This window comes from Epinephelus lanceolatus, chromosome 5, assembly GCF_041903045.1.
Source record: "Epinephelus lanceolatus isolate andai-2023 chromosome 5, ASM4190304v1, whole genome shotgun sequence".
Lineage (NCBI taxonomy): Eukaryota > Metazoa > Chordata > Actinopteri > Perciformes > Serranidae > Epinephelus > Epinephelus lanceolatus.
The window spans coordinates 31723523-31742796 of record NC_135738.1 but is presented as its reverse complement, the minus strand read 5'-3'; the positions used below and the strand labels follow the sequence as shown (position 1 = coordinate 31742796).

General features: G+C 43.6%; 1 protein-coding gene across 4 annotated transcripts in view; it reads right to left on the bottom strand.

Moving 5' to 3' along the window:
• Positions 1-19274, bottom strand: part of srgap1a (SLIT-ROBO Rho GTPase activating protein 1a) — a 99024-nt gene that overhangs the window by 78907 nt on the left and 843 nt on the right. The window lies entirely within an intron of this gene.

Here is a 19274-nt window from a genome sequence, read left to right as displayed (position 1 = left end):
AAAATTCAACAGAATGTTAGCAGGACTGCACGTTGATGTTCATTCCACAGCAAACAATGGGGTCTTTTCTCGATTGGACACAAAAGCTTCCATCTGTTGCTCTCTTTTAGCTAATCTGTAAATCTGAGGATGCTTTGGTAGACTTTCTTGTCGCCCCCCCCCCCCCCCCCCCCAAACAAAGATGGATCCCATGCAGAAGACTTTCAAAAGTAATCAGCTCCAGCCTCCTACTCAGATCTCCGTGGGACAAGTTGAAAGAGACAAGGCTACTTTCAAGGTCAGAAAAGATGGATAAAACATCTTATCTGCAAAGGAGCAGCTGGCTAAGACAAAGCACAGCTGAAAGTTTGTCCTATTGTGCACTCTCTATATGCACACTACACACACGCGCCCATTCAGCCCTCTCTAAAAATACTTTTACAAACCCCACTGTGTCTACACACAGGCAGTATTGATTACGAGGGTAAGGCCTTTAAATTAGACTCTAAGTAGCACACAGTGTCCTTGTGTGGTAGCCTGGTGAGTGTTAATAGGATGTATTAATGTTTGTTTAGTTGATGTCCTGTTTGTGTGAGTCATTTGTCTGTCTCCTGTTCTGTCTGTATACTCCCATCTGTCATCTTTCCAATCTGTCTGTCTGAATAAGTGATGGGACATTTGACTGAAAAGGATTTGCAGGTCATGAGAGACGTTCTGCAGCAATGGACTGGAGTTACGTGAATTAACATACACATACTCTCTGATTACAGAACGAAATGATGCAGACATATACAGTCGAGTGACATCAACTGAGCCAAACTGTTGAACTTGCAACTGTATTTTATAGGTAGCTGACCATAAAGGGCATTTTAGGAAGCTACTAGCTCTGGTCTAGCTACAGCTGGCAACAGGAAGAGGGGAAAATTCACTCTAGCATTAAAATCGTCCTCCTATTCCAAACCTTTCTGTAGCACGGTTGAGCTGAAAACATTGTACAAGAAGCAGAAACTTCCCCCAAACTCCTTTAAGGAAAAACAGTTCATCTTTTCCCACCTGGTGCTCAGAGTTGTGACAGCTGAAATAATCCACTCTTGGAGACGGCTTCAGCCTCATGTAAACATATTCACTTTGGGGAATGTAGAGTCTGATCTCTGGCAGGAAGGACGGAGTGATATAAGAGTTGTCTTTCAACTGTGCTCAAATATACAGCCTTCATTAAACTCAGAGTGTTTGAGACACCTTGTGATGAAGCAAACTGTAATATCAGTATTAGTACACAGAGAGCATTGGTAGATGTATCGAAATGTGCTTAATTAAATCTCAACAGTGTCTCAAGGTTAGAGTCCGTCTGCCTGCTAATGTTCACAGAGTTGAGTCAAACACCTCAGTCAGCTTCAGAGCATCCGACCCTCTGTTTCCTAGATGATGTTAAATGTTGTGGCTAACACCTGCTGAATACAATTAATCATGTCAGTCATGAGAAACAAGCTCAACTAACTGAAGTATTAAACTGGAAACTATTTCCGCATCAGTTCCCAGTGAGGTTACCTAAGTCACTACTGATGTGGTGATCCCCGTGGATGACTTCACCTCAGTGGGACGTGGGGATCAGAGTGAAGGCAGATCACACACCTGACATATCTAGACAGCTGCCATCCCATGAGGAGTATGGGAAAGCTGGAGCCCACTGAGTCAGATCAAGTCTGCCTCCTACTCTGTCTGTTTAGCTTTCTCCCTCACTTGTGGGTATGTTTAGCCATCACACATTGTGTTTGCCTTGCAAGAAATTAGTTTGGTCTGTTTAAGTTTTTTAGCTGAATTCTCTCTGCAGTTTAATAATACACTAATCAACAGTTTTTATCTACAATATAAACAAAAAGTCCTGTAAATGAATAGTTGGCACTATGCCACAAGAGTAATAAATCTGACATCAGTGGCCTAAGAGAGGGAACCTCAGAGTCGGAGCAGCATTGATGAGCAGCACATTTCCTTGAGCTAAGAGGCATCGTCACTGTCGTACTAAAACCTCAAACGCAGTGAGGTACACTTTGGCATGTGTCCGTATTCATTTCCACTTGGCAGGCACATATTTGCAGCGTTTTATGCAGCAAACCATCTTCATGTGTCCGCAGAGAAAACGTTTTGATTTTCAGAACACCTCGAGAAGTGTCAAGACCTGACCAGCTGCTCCATCTGAACTAAACCAGGCCTGATCACAGACTAAAGAGACCCATATTTGACCTCTACGACCCGGTCTGTTGATGCCTCGACTCATTCTGAATGTCAGAGGAAGAGCATCAGTACGAATTTAGCCTTCAGTGTGGCTGGTCACAGGCGTGGGGATTGAGGGCACAGGGGTTGAGGCTAAGGGGGGCAGGCTGGGGGCTAGAGTAATGAGGTGCATGGATGGGTGAGCTAAAGCTGGGATTGAAGATTGAGGGTAGAGAATTAAGGGCAGGTGGAGGATATTGGTGGGGGCTTTGCCTAAGAGCTGAGGGTTTAAGAATCATTTCACATACACAGGAGGAAAAGACTCCCCTGGCAATGAGTCCTCTTGTGCACAAAGCCAAATCTGATTATTTTATCTGAATAATGATATTATGGACAAATGGATACATAACACTGGTTTACAAGAAAGTGAACAGATATTTTGTTTACTTTAGAGGCTCTATAATTAGCTGAGTTGATGTTGACATTAAACAGAAAGAGACAAACTAATAAAAATATACATTTAAGCAGATTTCCACCAACAGGGTCTTCTCCTACAGCCACAGGAAAACGCCGCAGATATTTTGCCAAGAGCCAAACTTCAAAGCAAAAGCATAATCTAAAATCAAAGAGATATAATTATGCTGATATGATACACTTAGAGTTTCAACCAAATATGCACACGTGCATTTTTAATGGCTGTTTAAGGGCTTTGAATGAAACATCAGAGCCCAGGAAAGAGGGACCATCTAAAGCCTACAATCATTATCATTTTATTATCATGCAAGTTTCAAACATTCCCAGAATTTAACATAATTTTACGTAGAACCCCATGTTTCTTGAGCTGCAACTAACCAAACTGACAGCTCAAAGCACACTTTAAAAGAAAGAGGGAATTTAATGCTGTACTGGAGGATCTGAAGTTTTTTTGCTCAGTCTGATGCAACAATGTCTGTAAGGCCAACACTGCACCGCAAGGGCATAATAATGAGGCTGCCTTGATCGACACAGCTCACTGCAGTGCAGTCGAGTTCGGTAGCGCGAATAAATATTTGCTTCACATTCCTCTTCTCAAACATCAAGATCAACCTTAGAGATCCTCACTTGACAAAGGAATCTGAAGAAGAGTGGGAGGAGGAACAGGCAGGGTAATTACATGCTTCTGTCAGATTGAGGGCTACACATGAGCAGCAGAGGACATTTCTACAGAGAATCTTTCAGTTGTGTTAACATTTGATAAAATGGAGGTTTAGTTGTTTCCCTGAAAGTTAGATTTGTGCTTACAACTTCCCTGTGCACAGGGAGTGGCTTAATTCATGTCTAAATATATTCTTACCCATGCAAGCAGCATTGGTCTAGAGGTGGCAACGTGGGTTGGTTCACAGCAATATCTCAGAGCCTATTGGATTTCATTTTATGGAAATGTCTCAACATCTATTGGATAGTATCATCATCATCTTCCTCATCATCATCAGGTCAAAGCATTCACTTCTACAACCAAATACCTGCAAAACTAATGACATTTCCATCACCCTTAGCTGATTTTTGTGTTTAGTGCTAATGCTAACTGTTAGCATGCTATAACGCTAAACAAATATGGTAACTGATAAACAGCATATTTATATTGCCACTGTAAGCACGTCTGCATACTGAAGTTAACATTCAACTCAAAGCACCACAGGGCCTGAGTACAGCCCCACAGAGCTGCTAGCATGACTGTAGACTTGTAGGCCACATCCACACCAATACATGTTCATTTTAAAAAGGCATTTTAAAATGCAGACAAACACTGTACACGCAGAAATGATCTCTGTCCGTACTAACACGCCTAAACGCAAATCACATGACTATTCACATATGTTTGGCATGTCAGTAAAGACGTAAACAGGAAGCAGATTGCCTTCTTTGTGGCTGGTTGCTAAGTTGCAGAAAATAATACAAAGGAAGAAGAGCAATGGCAAAAAATAAGATTTATTTGCTTGGGCCGACAACACAGCTACTGAGAGTAACAGAAGTATAAGGCAGTAAAGGTGGCAGAAAACACAGATTGGGAGTATGGCATAACAAATACAGCGACCTATCAGAGCAGTAGCAGGAGCATTTTTCCAGAGGAAAACTGGCATATGGACTGAAGTAACGTTACCCACACAACCCAAAATGTAGTTTAGTGTGACACGTCATGGCTGTTAAAACCTAATTGTAAAGCAAACATGTGTGTCTGCGTCATCATTTTCAAAGGTCTAGGTTTACAGCCGTCCAAACTAAAACACAACCTGCAGTTTTCAAAGTGAAACAGGGCCAGCAGCATTTTCGAAGGTCTCTATTTTAGTTCGGAAACACCAGAGTAGTGTGGACTCTAGACGCAAAGCAATAGCAGATGAATGAATGATGCTGATAAATGTTTTCGTCTGCAATCTGTTGAGCTTTGCTTTTCTCTTGTTTCCATGTTAGAGCCATTGTCATTGTTTCTAACACGGGTGTCTGTTTCCCAGCCAGACCTGAGTAAATGACAGAATATCCAACATTACACAGAATTACAGACCATCATAGGCAAGCTGTGTGTAGTTTGAACATTTACAGTTCTTATCTCTGTGCCCAGCATTGCTGAAAAAGACATAGCTGTAGTCAAAATCAAATCCTAATCTTTCCCCTCACTCAGGTTTCAGACTGAGCACCCTCACCGCATCCCGCGCTGCAGCCTGAGGCCCAATCAGTCCCCTTGTCACAGTCACAGCCAGCCGGGAATGACTTCTCACAAAGCAACTCTGGTGAAAGCCAAGCCGTGGAGAATGAGGAAGTCCACAATGACACCCCGCCACAGCCCCCTTCCTTACAGGGCATGAGAGGCCAAGACAGGCGAACATGACCAGCTCCAACACACACACATGGAGAGAATGAGGAGGCTTCACAAAGACCTCATTTCCAGATAATTGTAGTGGAAGCCAATATGAAGGAAGTGACAGAGAGTTAGGTGCTGTTATCTCCTCCGACCTACCCTCAGGGAGGCTTTAACTGCCAATCCTCTCCCACTTTTCTAAGTACCAGTGGCTGACTCTGAGAGCAGGCTCTCAGTCTGACTCTCAGGCGCTGAGATGACACGTCTTCCACTGAAAAAAATCTCAGAATATCTCATTATGAGCTTTTGTCATCGTCCCTGCGTGAACACAAACTTGACAAGACCAGACAGGTGAAATCTGATGCCAGTTTTGCCTGCGGGGGCCAACACCACAAAAATCCACCCAATGCTTTACCACGCGAGATCTGAGCCGAGCACGGCCAGAGAATGTGATCGACCTTAGGGCAGCTGCTCAGAGAGGGAGAGCGAGGGACAAAGAGGGAGGAAGAAGAAAAGAACAGACAGATCAGCTTTCACTGCGCTTTGTTTCTCTACACTATAGTGAGCAAGGGCTTTCTCTTTTCTGTCCCCCACAGAGCCGGGAGATACAGGCCATGCTTTCGTGGGCGTGGGTGTGTGTGAGAGAGAAAGCAACCACAGTCCAGTCATGCATGTGCCACACACACCCAGCCAGGTTGCCATGCATCACACCCCTGTGACACGCCATTAACCAGGACAAATCACAGGACCCCAGGGGAGACGGTAGCTTCCTCCACACTGCCTGATTAAAAAGTAAGATATATGAGGCATGCCCACAGAGTCTGTGTCCACACTGGGCAGCTGACTGAGCAAGTACATGCACACGCACACAGAGACACACAAACTGTGCAGACATTTTTGAATTGTTCTAAACAATCTTATTCCCCCTGCTATAATGGTGCTTCAGCAATTTCTATCACCCGGTTCCAAGTGGAGATCACAATCTATAATTAAGGAGGAGATAAAAATTGTCCCCCATACTATTTTCTTCATGTCCATTTATGTCAGATAGGCTTTGCTCTACTTCGGGTTATGAGAAAGGGGGCAGACCGGGACGGTGTCACGCTCGTTCTATTTAAAGACCGGTCTGATCTAAAAAACTAACTTTGCTGTGCAGCTCGTGCCACTCCTATTAAACTATAATAAAATGGGCTGTCGGGAGTCTGCAGGGACTTCTTGCAGAGAGCAATGTGCTCCACTTCATCTTAACCTACCACCAGAAAAATAAATGACACGACAAAGATTTCCAAGAACTGAGTTGCAGCTACTTGCGGTGCTGCCGTGCTCCGCCAGGCCTCTTCCTTCACAGGATTTCCTCATATAGACATCATTAAAGTAATTAGTAGATGGAAATGTGTAGCAGAAGCTTTAAATGACTTTGTAACACTAAAATTTACTCTCTTACTCAACTATGGAAAAACACAGAATTAGTACGAACTTTAACCAACTTCAGCAACCAGGAACTAAATTTAGTTTTGGGTGACACTGGTATCAAAACTAGAACAGGGGACAGATTTGTCATGATAACTGACACTAAAAACAAAGTTATGTTGTCAGCTTCCTGACTCGAGCAGGAAGGAAAAGAGAGTTGCGAATGAGATGAGAGCATGCACAAATAGGGGAGAGGAACAAAAGAACCAAAACTTAATTTGCTGGTTGTTTTATCACGGTTAGAAACTCAAGCATCCATTCATCCCATTCATCCAAGTCTTATGCCACAGTAAACACAAAGAATGGCATTTTTGATATGTTATCAGTCTAATTTGCTTAACCTTCACAGTTCTGAGGATGTGGTGGAAACACAAACAGGAATGTGCAAAGGGGATTAAGTGTTTCATTAAGTTCTTGAGTTAGGTTCCTGTGGCTCCATATTGCCTGTGACAATTTAGTCAAAAAGGAGTATTGTTTACTAGTTACTTTGCAGTTAGGTTACACATAAGAGTATAAACCCCTCCTGAAAACCACTGGATTGAAAACTAATTAATTATCCGTTTGAACGGCCAACTGGCATCCACGATTCCTGCTGTCACCATGACAGGCACACCCATCTAATTGAACAGAGTTGGCAGAGCTGTGGTCTGAAAATTCAGGTCAAGGAGCAGAGGTCAGCGGTTTGGTGACCAGAGGGTCAAGTTGTCCTGGACAGAAGGCCACCAGCAGGGGTTCAGTGAGAGGACAGAGACAGACTGAAATTGAATACCAAATAAGTTGCGTGTCAGTAGCTTTTAACCTATCAACGTCTATTATGAATTAGTCTGCTGTGTGTGCATGTGTAAGTGTGCTAGAAATACTTGATGACTCAGTTGGATTTCTTTCTTTCATCTAACTGTAAATCACATGCAAGAAGAAGATACAAAGAGAGCTATTTCATGTATTGCATAATAACCGCAGGACATGAGGTCTCATGACAATACAGTAATTGTATTATTTATAGAAACGGCTGACCAATGTTGCAACGCAGCTTGGGGAGTTTTTCAGGGAATGTAAAAGCTTCATTAATGTTTTAGAGGATTAAAAAACATATAAATACATAACATCTTCATCACTCACCTATAGTTTGCTTTACTGTTAGCTGTTAGTCATGGAGAAAGTCTTTGAAGCCTAGAAACTGACCGTGTGAGAGGGGACATAACCCAGCCAGAGGAGAACTGAGCCTTGCTCCATGTGTGACCACTGGCAGAGGGACACAGTGAGCAGTGGAGGAACATGGCTGACAGATCTTTATCCGTAAATGGCTTTTTTTCTTTTTTTATTTCCAAGCACCCCCACATATCCGTGGCTGGAACTGCAGCTATGGCTCCAGTTCCCATCTCAGGGGAGGGTGGAGGAGAGTTCAGGCCAGAGCTCACAAGACCGGCCTGGGGCTGCTCAGACACCAGCCATGGCTGCTCACTCGACTCGGGCCTCCTCCTGCTGCTGCCTACAATGAGCCTTTATAGTGAGGCTGATAAGCAAAGAGCTGAGACCATGGGAAACTCTTTCCAACTCCTCTCAGCACTGCTAAAAACAGACTGAGTGCAATGAGGGAACCAGAGACAGAGGCAGAAGTTACCACATGAGACAGTGTAGACATTTCGGGATGTCCACAGCAGCACGGCTGCATTATATTTTCACATTAAAGACATGGTTGACTTCTTGGCTTTACGCTACATTCAATCATGTTTACAGACACAAGGGGGGATGAAGCCTTTGGTTGACATTTCATTGACCGCTTCTTTTTATGACACTATTTCCCCCCTCAAACTTCTCCTCGAGGCAGTGGCCCAACATGGCAGGCGTGCCTCAAGGGGTGATCAATAGCCAGAGACCACCCCCACCCCTTTATTCTACCTTGACCCAATGACCCCAGGGAAGCAGCCTTTGAGGAGTCGCGTGATCAGTAAATTAAACTTCTGTTCATCAGTGTTGAGGGTGGATGGGAAAGAGAGTTTACGACGGAGGGTTGAGGAAGGAATTGTTTTGGAGAGACGTGTGAAACTTTACACTTCATGTAACTCGCATTTTATGCCTCTAATGTATAAGACCTTAAGGAATCTTTGAGGGTTATTTTGTATGTGTGCGATTATCAAAGTCAGAAATAAATGACATTAGAGTGGCATTTAAAATATCTGATGCAATTTGCTAGGAATTGTAGTAATGTTTGAAACTGAGAGAAGCATGTTGGGGTAGGGCTGGGCGGTATACCAGTTTGTACCGAAAACCGGTGTTTATTTTCGTTATGATATGAATTTTTCATATACCGCCATGCCAGTGAATAGCCCAAACAACGTCCGGAACGTGCGCGGCGGGAAAGTGTTTCAGCGGGGACCCATTTCACCGCTGCACACCACAGGCACGCTTGAGCGGGTGAGAGTGAGAGCATAGAAAAGTTTAGAGGCGAGAATGGCTGCCGGAGAGAGTCCTGAAAGCAAAGCAACTGTACACAATGACCCAGAAGAACTCATACCAAAAATAGCAGTGTTTCCCCTATATGCAACTAGCAGTGGCGCACCGCCATTTACAATTCTCCTCTGCCCTCTGTATCGCGCACAGCGGAGTTTCGCCCCGATGCGCACACACCCACACCCACACACACACACACACAAAGCGCACACACACAGACAAAGCGTACACACAGGTGAGCACACTAGAGCACGGCTCGGACCGCATTTTCCTGACCGAAGACGACCCGTCTCGAGTCTGAGACAGTTACGGCCGAGATCCACCGGGCACGTCAGTGGCGCGACACGTCTGCAGCGCGAGTCCCGTAGCAGCTCGCCCCCTGTTAATCAATTACAGTGGCTCCACCGGCAACGGGAGCGGCGCAACAACCTCCGTCTGTCGCGCGACAACTCTCTATTTTACGCAGCTCTTCTATTTTTGTGGCGCTACGCTCCCCTACGCGACCCTCCAGTAGATAAAAACTACATGAAATAGTGTGCTAAACGAGCACAATGTGTTTTTAAATGAATAAACCAGAGGTGATATGTGATGATTTTTTTTCATGCATTTACCCATGTTTATCCGTGACATTGTGTAAATGTCCGTGGCGGACATTTGAAAGTGAGTAGATGACAAACAGTACAGTAAACTTGTAGATAACTCAAATATATGTAATAACTTAGGTGGAAAATGCTTTAACATTTCACGCAGCCTACATGCAGCCTCTCAGCTTGGCAAACGGTAAACAACCCCGCTGGCTTCTCTACGTGTCGCTTCCGTACGCAGTCAGTGGAGCCCAAATGAATGGAGCGGAGCTGTGTTGTGTTCAGGCGTTGTCAGATAAATAACAAATTCCGGCACTTGAATAGGCCATAGCACAACACAGCAGCATGTCAAGTTGGCCGAACCTGAGCAAAATACCGTGAAATACCGTGAAACCGATATGATTTTTTCTTAAAACCGTGATATGAAAATTTTGTCATACCGCCCAGCCCTATGTTGGGGGTTATATGTTGCCTGTAAAGACAGCTCCTGAGGAGATCAAGTCACAGAGGATATAACTTGTTAACGAAGTTAGATAGTTGACATCAGGCATTGATTTGGTCTGACTTGTGCGCATAACTTTGATTCAAAGAGTTGGGTGAGTTGAGTTGGACAAAACTGCAAGCTATTACTGCATATACAGTATGTCTGCATAAATCTACATAAGTTTAATATGTACTCACTTAAGCATATAGTGAGAATGATAACTACGCAGCAAGTCACCGGTGTAATTTGGCTTGTCTTTGTCAGGTGCAGGAAATATGACGAGCCCTTTGATGAACGCAGACAAGGCTTGACTTGTCAGCACAATAAAAGCTGCTTAGTTGTCATTCCTGCCAAACATTTGATTGTTTTGAATTGCATTATTTCAGGAGAGCTGGGAAGCGTGCCAGCTGAGGGCAGTCGAATGTAGAGAGATATACAAGCACAAGTGAGGGCCCGGGATCACGTAAGGTGAATACAGCACTTTAGTTGTTACTAAGAGACCGTACATCTTTTAGTTTTACGTAAGACATTTCTTATCGCTTTGGGTTCTGAATTGTTTATGTCTCATTGCTCTCATGGAGTCATAATATTACACAGAGCCTTGTCTCATTTCAGACAAAAAGGTGGAACATAAGGGGAAAGGTTCTCAGTGTGGCACTGAAATGAGCTCATTTCTTAGAGGAAAACTTACATTTATTACAAGTTGGGTTTTATTCTTAGTTTGGCCATTGCTCCTATTGGTTATAAAACTATTCTCACCAAAGTAATAGCTGAAATCCAGTAACGCAGGAACCAGCAATGAACTGTAGTTTTCCCTTAAGAATGTATCCTATCCCTGAATCGCATGCAGACGAAACAGTACCTGTAGATACCCAGATTATGATAGTTCAAGAAGGATTCAAAGAAGTCTTTACACATTCAGTACTCAGCAACTACAGTCTATATAAATAGTGTTGATAGTGAGGTTAAAGGTCCCCTTCTGAGATTTTCACCTCTAGTGGCACTATGGAGCCGCTTGTGTCTGGATCCTCATTGTGTTTATCTCGTGCATGCGCATGGGCAATTGAGAGTCACACTATTCCACTGACCTACAGGTGGCAGTAATGCACCAAGAAATGCACCAATGCTCCGACAAAGACGGAGAAGAAAAGACTGCGAGCTAGTGATCATAAATGCAAGCCATGCTGGATTTAAAATACTACAAAAAGGTTGCTGTTTCATGTGAAAGGAAATGAATTCAATACTTCTGTTAGACCGCTTAGATACGATCAGTGACTCGCTGGGTAACAGGGAATGTAAACACAACTTTTGTTTGTTTACAAGAAAACTCCCCTGAGCACCTCTAATATCTCAAGGAATGTGTGGCAATCTGCAGACTAACCGGAAATAGGAATAAAAGAACTTGTGGTTTAGCTGTTTCCCAAAAATACTACAGACTACTACAAATTTCCACCACTGCTACGCCAATCCAAAACGCTTATCCACCTTATGTCATGAGCTCAAACAATGCTGTACACATGCCAATAGTAATTCAAAAGACTGATAAGTAAGCCAGTTTTTAAAAATAAAATTTGTTTGGTTTTCGTAGCCTTATAATTATGCTTTTATATATATATATATATATATATATATATATATATATATAGCAAGGGCCTTGCTTTAGAGAGGTCGCCATCTTGCGCCGCCATGTATGTAAGGCAGCCCTAGCAGACAATCCAGCCAGCCAGAGAACGCGTTTCGCATGTATAAATAAACCAACGAAGACAGCAGAAGGAAGGAAGGAGGAGGAGGAAACAGCAGAGTGTTAGTAGTTCGTCGACAGAGAGTAGTGAAAAGTTTTTTTAGTTATAAAGTTTGTGAATGGACCACACTTACCATGCAACTAGGGCTGCACGGTATATGCGGTAGACGGTAGAAATGATATAAATTTGGCCCACAGTAGAGATTTGCACTCTACCGTCCTATCGTCGATGACGTCATCGCACCTGCCTCAGTGTGAAAACGGCTGCGAGCACAGAGACAGCGGAGCAAGAGGAGCTGGTTCACGTCCGTGATTTAGCGTAGCACGTGCAACATGTGTTGCTGGAGAACTTGTGAGTGAGTGAGTTAATGTTTTATGAAAAGCCCCGGACTTCTCAGACTCTTTTAACGACTTACTGCTCAGAGGGAACTCATTCAGTGTCTCCTCTGGCAGCAGCACAGCGTCTCTCCCTCTCCTCTCTCGCCGTGCGCACACGGGAATTGGTTTTCGGCAAGAGAGTTTGTCATAAACCTTTGGTAATGTAAACCTATGTGACGCTAGGGGCTCCACAAAAAACTCCATATGTGAATGTGTGATAGTTGTGGTATCATAGCAGCCTGTCACAGGTTACAGCGTGATGATTAGAGGAGAAATGGCAGAGCATAAAGGTCCAGGTGGAAAAAACACAACTCAGTCATTTAGGATTTTGCTAAAAGAAGGAAATTACATTTTGATAATGATCCCAGGGGACATTTTGCACCATAGAGTGCTGGGTTTTAATTTTGAGTTTTGAGATCTGCATTCTGCACAATAAATGCTCTAAAAAATACATTATATCTTTGCTTTTGTTGTTGTTGTTGTTTTTTTAATCAATTTAGCTTTGCTAAGGGACTACAAAACCCATTCAGAAACACTTCTATCACAACTTTTACACTTAAATTTATACCGCGATATATACCATTACCGTGAAGGGATTCGATTTATACCGTGATATAAATTTTAGGTCATACCGCCCAGCCCTACACGCAACAGGAGAGAATGAACCCGAACCATCATCTGCGAGGAAAAGAAGATGCAACTTCACTCCTTGTGATGCACTCTGCGGCGCTTTTCCTCCTGGTGATACATCTCCCCAACGATGGTAGCACCGAATCCCATTCTGTGCAGCAAAATGGGAGCGGAGGATTCTGCCTCTCTTCTCGCCCGCTCAGTGTACTCCGGCTCTCATCTGTATGCTCCGGCTCAAACAGGTATGGCTCTGGGTCTGTGTCCGCTACAAGAAACTCTTCAAAATCGCGTTCAGAGTCGTCCATTACAGCTACTATAGTCCGGAGATATTGCTAGGCTAAATAAACAGCTGAGCTCTGTTTACAGGCTACGCTGTCAGTCAGTGTGCGGCTGGAGATTGGTGGAGCAGAGGGGGGAGGGGGTACCCGCTTGGTATTGTAAATGAGATTGTGTGTATGGAGTGTGTGTGTTACGCTAGAAGAGTCAGAGTTTGGGACGGAGTCTTTTACCCCCTGGAGTGTTACCGGAGTTTTTGGAGTGCTCAAATAAACTGGCCTTTTTCCCGAACGCTACTCTGGTCTCCTGCTCGTGAGGGATTCATTACAATATCATAACATGGCTTAGATTTCTAAATAAACATTCACCTCATTGCTAGACAGACCTACTCCTGAAAAACTTATGTCTGCGCAAGGCTTTTTGTCCCTACAAGGCCACCGTCATTTACCCGACGGGAGGGGTGAGCGAGTGAGCCTTGCAATCTAGAATTTGACCACTGATGTCACTGTTTTCAACCCATTTTACACACTGGCCCTTTAAAGTGTTTACATGCTTGTTGCAATAATCTAAGAAGTGCCATTACATGGGTCATAATCAAGTTAGTGGAGTGGGTGTAAAAGCAGTGTGAAATCCACTTATGACACTCCTCTCTGAGCACATCCGTAGTCGAGTTGATGACTTAATGACTCACTAGTTTACATCATTTCGAAATAAAGCTCTTTACAAAGTATGGTGACTTATAGGGAGTGTCAGGACAAAAAGTATTCACCTATCCATAAACCCAAAGTAAACACATTCAGGAGCAGTCACATTAAGAGTTGTGGTAACATCTTGAGCATAGAGAAGCTTTTGACAGTGGGAGTGGAGGATCTGGGATCCTAAAAAGCTCATCATCAGTTCCCAGAGGGTTCATGAGACTGGGATACCTGAGCCAAGCAGCAAGGCACAGCTTGTGAACAGATTGTTGTGGTCTGTTGTATCTTTGACACAGAAAGGAGGAAGCCAAAGTGGCAGATGTTACATTGTTTAAGTGAACGCAGGAAATAAGAACCAAAGAGACTTCACTTATATGACATTGGCACTCATCTTAAAAAGCTTTCGCCACTGCTAAACACATAAACGGCTTACATTCGGCAGATGAATGGGCTGAACACACTCAGATGCAGATTAAAACAAGTCAACCAAGTCAGAGCTTATGACCTCCGCCTTCACTTATTCCTGCACTGACCTCATAGCGTCCCTTCCCATCCCCCAATCTCCTTCCCCTTTAATCCAGCCCTACTGGGTGGCAGACAGCAGCATGGCCTGATGGTCAAACTGTGTCTGTCTGCCTTCCTGTCTGTCCATCTGCTGGGCCCCAGCAGTGGTTCAAAGGAATTAAAGTTGTCCAGAAAGTTGCCAAAATCTCTCCAAATCCCCCCTTCAGCCCTCCCTTTCATTTCACTTTCCCCCTTTGGTTCTAATTTCTGTTTTACTCTCTCTAAGCACGGTTCAATTCCATTAACACCTTGTACCTCCTATTAGCTAATGCACTACAGCTACACACTGAATCTCATCCAGCTCATTACCAGGCATCAGTCCCACACAGAGATTCTTCTCTATGTCCCAACACTGCCAACAGAGAGAGGAGTACCAGCAGCAGAATATGGCATGTGCAACAGCTTAAATGGTTCTCAGTCTGTGCGATTCATTCACAGGTGGAACAGCCTCAGTCTCCGTCATGCTACAGTGGATCTGATTTGATCGTTTCTGGGAAGAAACTGAATTAACCAGTGTGGGTTACAACTAGAGACAATACACCAGGCTTCTTGTTTTGTCTTCGTCTGCAACACTGTCATTTGAATTGCAGCCTTTTTTGTTTGGTTTAGGGATGCAGAGGCATGCATAGGGGTTGCTTTGGATTTTTTAGTGGGAGGTGAGGGGTCAGAGGGGGCTGCAGTAACGTCAGGGTGGCCTTTATGGCTACAATGAAAAGCACAGCGGGGAAAGTGAAGCCTTGCTTGTGCTCGGCACAGTTTATTAAAACTGCAAAAAGGGTGAGTGGCCACAGATGGTGCTGTCAATAACCATTCACCCACCCATGCAAATGCACACTCATGCACCAACACACACCAGTGCCACACCCCATGCCATACCACCGGGTGGAAACACACGACAGATACACACACAGTTATAAAAGGAGGGGTAGGTAAAACAGATGGTAAGTGTGTGATGTTGTGGAGGAGTGCTCCAGGGGGCGTTGAGATTCCATTAGTCTTTCAACCTCTAACCTCCTCTAACACCTCTGAGAAGCTGTGAAGTCACAGCAGCACAGATATCCACCATCATCCACTGTGGAGTGTTAGCTACAGCTCAACTTCTTCAGTAAGTAAAAACAGATTGTTCAAGTGACAAAAAAGGTAACGTTTACGTGAAATAACATATTACAGCTATTTAGATTAATTAAAGGCCACAAAGGGAAGACAGCAGACAAGTGGTAGAAAATTAAGGTAAATTGGAGCCTTTATATTTGTATAGTCCAATATCCATGCAATTAATGTCCCACTGTAGCAATAGTTCCCAAGTTGCCATCCACCTTAAGGTATCTTATTTTCCCGACAGATTCCTGGATGGTTCAGCATGCAAAGACAGGTACTTCACATGGCCCCGGCATGGTGTTAATGGGACAAAATTTGATCATCACCATAGGTCAGATTATGGTGACAGCTGCCTTCAGATCGGCTCATGCTCCCAAACTCCCGAATGACAATATTTACTAACCAAGAAGGCAAAGGTGACATAAGGACACCCAAGTCTCGCAGCTGTTTTAATTCTCACAGTGTATCTGGACTTGTGCCCAAAGCAAAGACAAAGCATTAGTTAGTACAATCAACCATTAGTTCATCAATAGATAGAATTCACTGATCAAGTTTAAGTCACTCATCAAGTAAAAAAGCTGCTTGGTACTAGCTTCTCAAATATGCTGCACTTCTCTCTTTCATGTCATTAAAAATTGAATGCCATAAAAACAAATTTGAGGACACATTTCCAGCACACCACACTCTCCACATCATCACATGCTTAAGTCTGGCGACATGCTGGATTTATTTCCAAAAAACACAAAAGACCGATTTAAAGCAAAATTACAGTTTTGACTCGGCCTGATCCAGATGTCACACATATGTGACATCTGGATCATGTCATGGACATATACATACTCTATCACGCAACTGGATACTGTTAACTCCCACTATTGCTAATGTAAATAAACTAATGACTTTTAACCACAAGACAAATCCTATTAATTTGAAAAATAACAAAGACCATGCCTTCTCAGGGCACTTTCCTGCCTTTAATCCTCCTGCATACAAACATGGGTGGACCACTCACTTTGAGTATGCAAAGGGGCAGGGCTCTGATTTCACACGGCAGTGAAGGCAGGTCATAGGGGGCAGCCTTTATAATGATCCAGAAGAGGACCCCTGACAAAAGCTCAAGGGGTCCTGCCATGAGAGTCACGACCCCCAGGCCACGAACAGCAAGCCACAGCCTGACATCAAACCAACACTTTGCCCAAGAGAAGACACAGCAGTGTTGCTATGCCCTGATCCACCAGTCCACAGAAACAGAGCCCCACACAGAATACCAGTGTACCCACAACCTTCTCTTAGTCTGCCTTAAATGACTTAAATTGACTGCAAATGATGAGCACCATAAAGCACAAACAAATTCCACTGTCTTAACCCAATCTTCGTAATGTTTTTGTTTTTCCAAAACAAGCTGAGTCTTGATGGAAATGCCGAATTTAGCAATTAGCAAAAATTAAATCCCCATGCTATAGAGCCTTTTCAATAAAAGGATAATTTCCTTGAATTGCCGAAATGACATCCATTTTCATTTCATCTGTGGGAGGGTGAAAAAAAGGCTGTTTGGAGGTACTTAAGAAGTGAATGTCAGCTGAATGACAAGTCGGGTTTAAGAAGTGTCAGCCATCATAGGAAGGCTTTCAGACAGTCACCAAAGAAAACTACATTAAATACTTCACATCGACTGCTGTGAATAACAATACCATTCTGCACACAGTTACTGTCCTGACTATGAGAAAAAGAAAACAATAAAAATGTATGGACATAAAAATGATGATTCTCAAAAAAGGGGGCTCATCATTGTAGTTCTGCATAACTGCTGGATAACTGGATGACGGCAGACCACTGTGTCATCTGTCAAATTCGGAACAGAGGGTTTCACACTACAGATCAAAGTGGTTACGCAACATGAGCCAAAACTGGCTGCCAGATATTTGTTGAAATATTGTGAGAATTAACACAAATTTCCAAACTGTGAGACAGAGAGGACGCAGGCCAAAAGATCAAACATCAGCTCCGGCTGTTTTCTGGGCTGCTTGTTGTTCTACTTCTTGAGTAATCAATGTCTGTTCACCAGAGTCTGCCTCTGGCTACCACAGCTACACTGCAGATGTGATCCCACTCATTATCACCGCAAACTCTTAACTCATAAAGCGCTTTACAGCTGCAAAATCAGGAGCCGCTCTAAAAGAGAATACTTAATGTTGACTGAATGCATTTTCTTTCACTGCTAACTACTCATATCATAACAAGCTGGCAGCTATTTTCCCAGAACACACAGGGTCTACATTTGCAGGAGTCATCTGACCTACTAAAGACTCTCATTGTTATGCTTGACAACAAGGCATAAACATAAACGTTTTATAGAGATGATAGCGTATGTCTGAATGCTCTGGCTGCAAAAATATGTAACATTATGTCTCTCCGTGGTGAACTGCAGTGAGTTCGTATCAAGACAGAAACAGAGGGGTATAACTCGGCGATGCTAAATGCAATACAAAACATGATCCTCATATAGCTTCAAAAATGTCTTCGTCCAAAAAATTAATTTGAATGAGAAGAAATAAAGCAACTCGCAAGCTATTTGCAATGCAAAAAGAGCAAGTACAGTACATTATGCAAATAGCCAGGCACTACCTGTGAAGATAAAAAAAAAATCCTCACAGGAATATTTACAATGCATGACAAGCCTCAGTGCATCACCGTCAGAATTTAATTTTACATCTTCAACAAAACAATACACCTTAACACTGATTTACTGAGGCTGCGGTGGTCCTATCTAGCAACAGCTATTCGCAGCAGCATCAGGTAGTTGTTATTACCCCGCTGGGTTCTGCATGACAAATGGGAGGCAACGGCATCTCTTGTTCAGCATCTCCTATGACTGTGCATCATCCTCTATTATAGGCTGAAAGCCCTTAGTCATCCTCAAAGGGAGAAGAAAGGGTGCCGAACATTCCTTGCAAATGAGCGCTTGTGCTCAACCACATGCTATCTTGTAATTCCTCAAGCAGCAGTGGTCCCTTCTCGACACTACACCCCCACCCCCCCCCACCCCCACTAACCTTCCCCTTTCTCTGGATGTGAGGTTGTATACGGGGGATGTGAATAGGTGGTATTTCAGCATGCTAAAGGCACTGAAGAACAGAGCTGGTTGGCTGGGGGCCAAATCCCCATGGTTACCCTGGAGCAGCAACTGCCTCTTTCCTGTGCTGGTCTGTCTGGGAATAAACTAACTCTGCTCTGCATGCATGGGGGGGCTTGAAGGAGAAAGACGAGACAAGATAAGTTAGGGTGGCATCATTAGAGAGTCTTGCACACCTCTAAATCACCCACCTAAATCCCGGCACATAGCAGTTTTATGCTTAGGAGTGAGGCTGGTGACATTCAGCGGGAAACAGAGAGGGCACAGAATGGTAAAAAAGCAACCAGCTCTTTTGAAGTACCTCTGAGCAACACGCTGAATGTAAATACAGGTGTGCTGTCTGAACATGTGCACTTCCTGTCCTCAGCTGCATTCTCATGCTGTGTAATACTGTGGGAACTGTGCGGTGACTACAAAGTCTCACACCAACTCTGATAGTAACAGGTTGTTAAACACGTCAACATAATAAAATGCACCAGACCCTGAAGTAGGAGTTAAATATATTTCAGCTGATAACCTGCTTGGACGTGCAACCTGAACACAACAGATAACCTGATAGGCTGTATATGTGGAAGATAGTGATCTTTCCTTTGGGCCAATGGTGGATCTGCTGAACACTTTCACTGGCTTTTACATGCAAAACTGCAAAACAAAAGACTTAAAGCCACCCCTGAACTCTAGTAGCAATCTTTTTAATTTGCTAATGAGTTCTCATCCTTGTAATGCTGATTTAAAATCATTTAACTG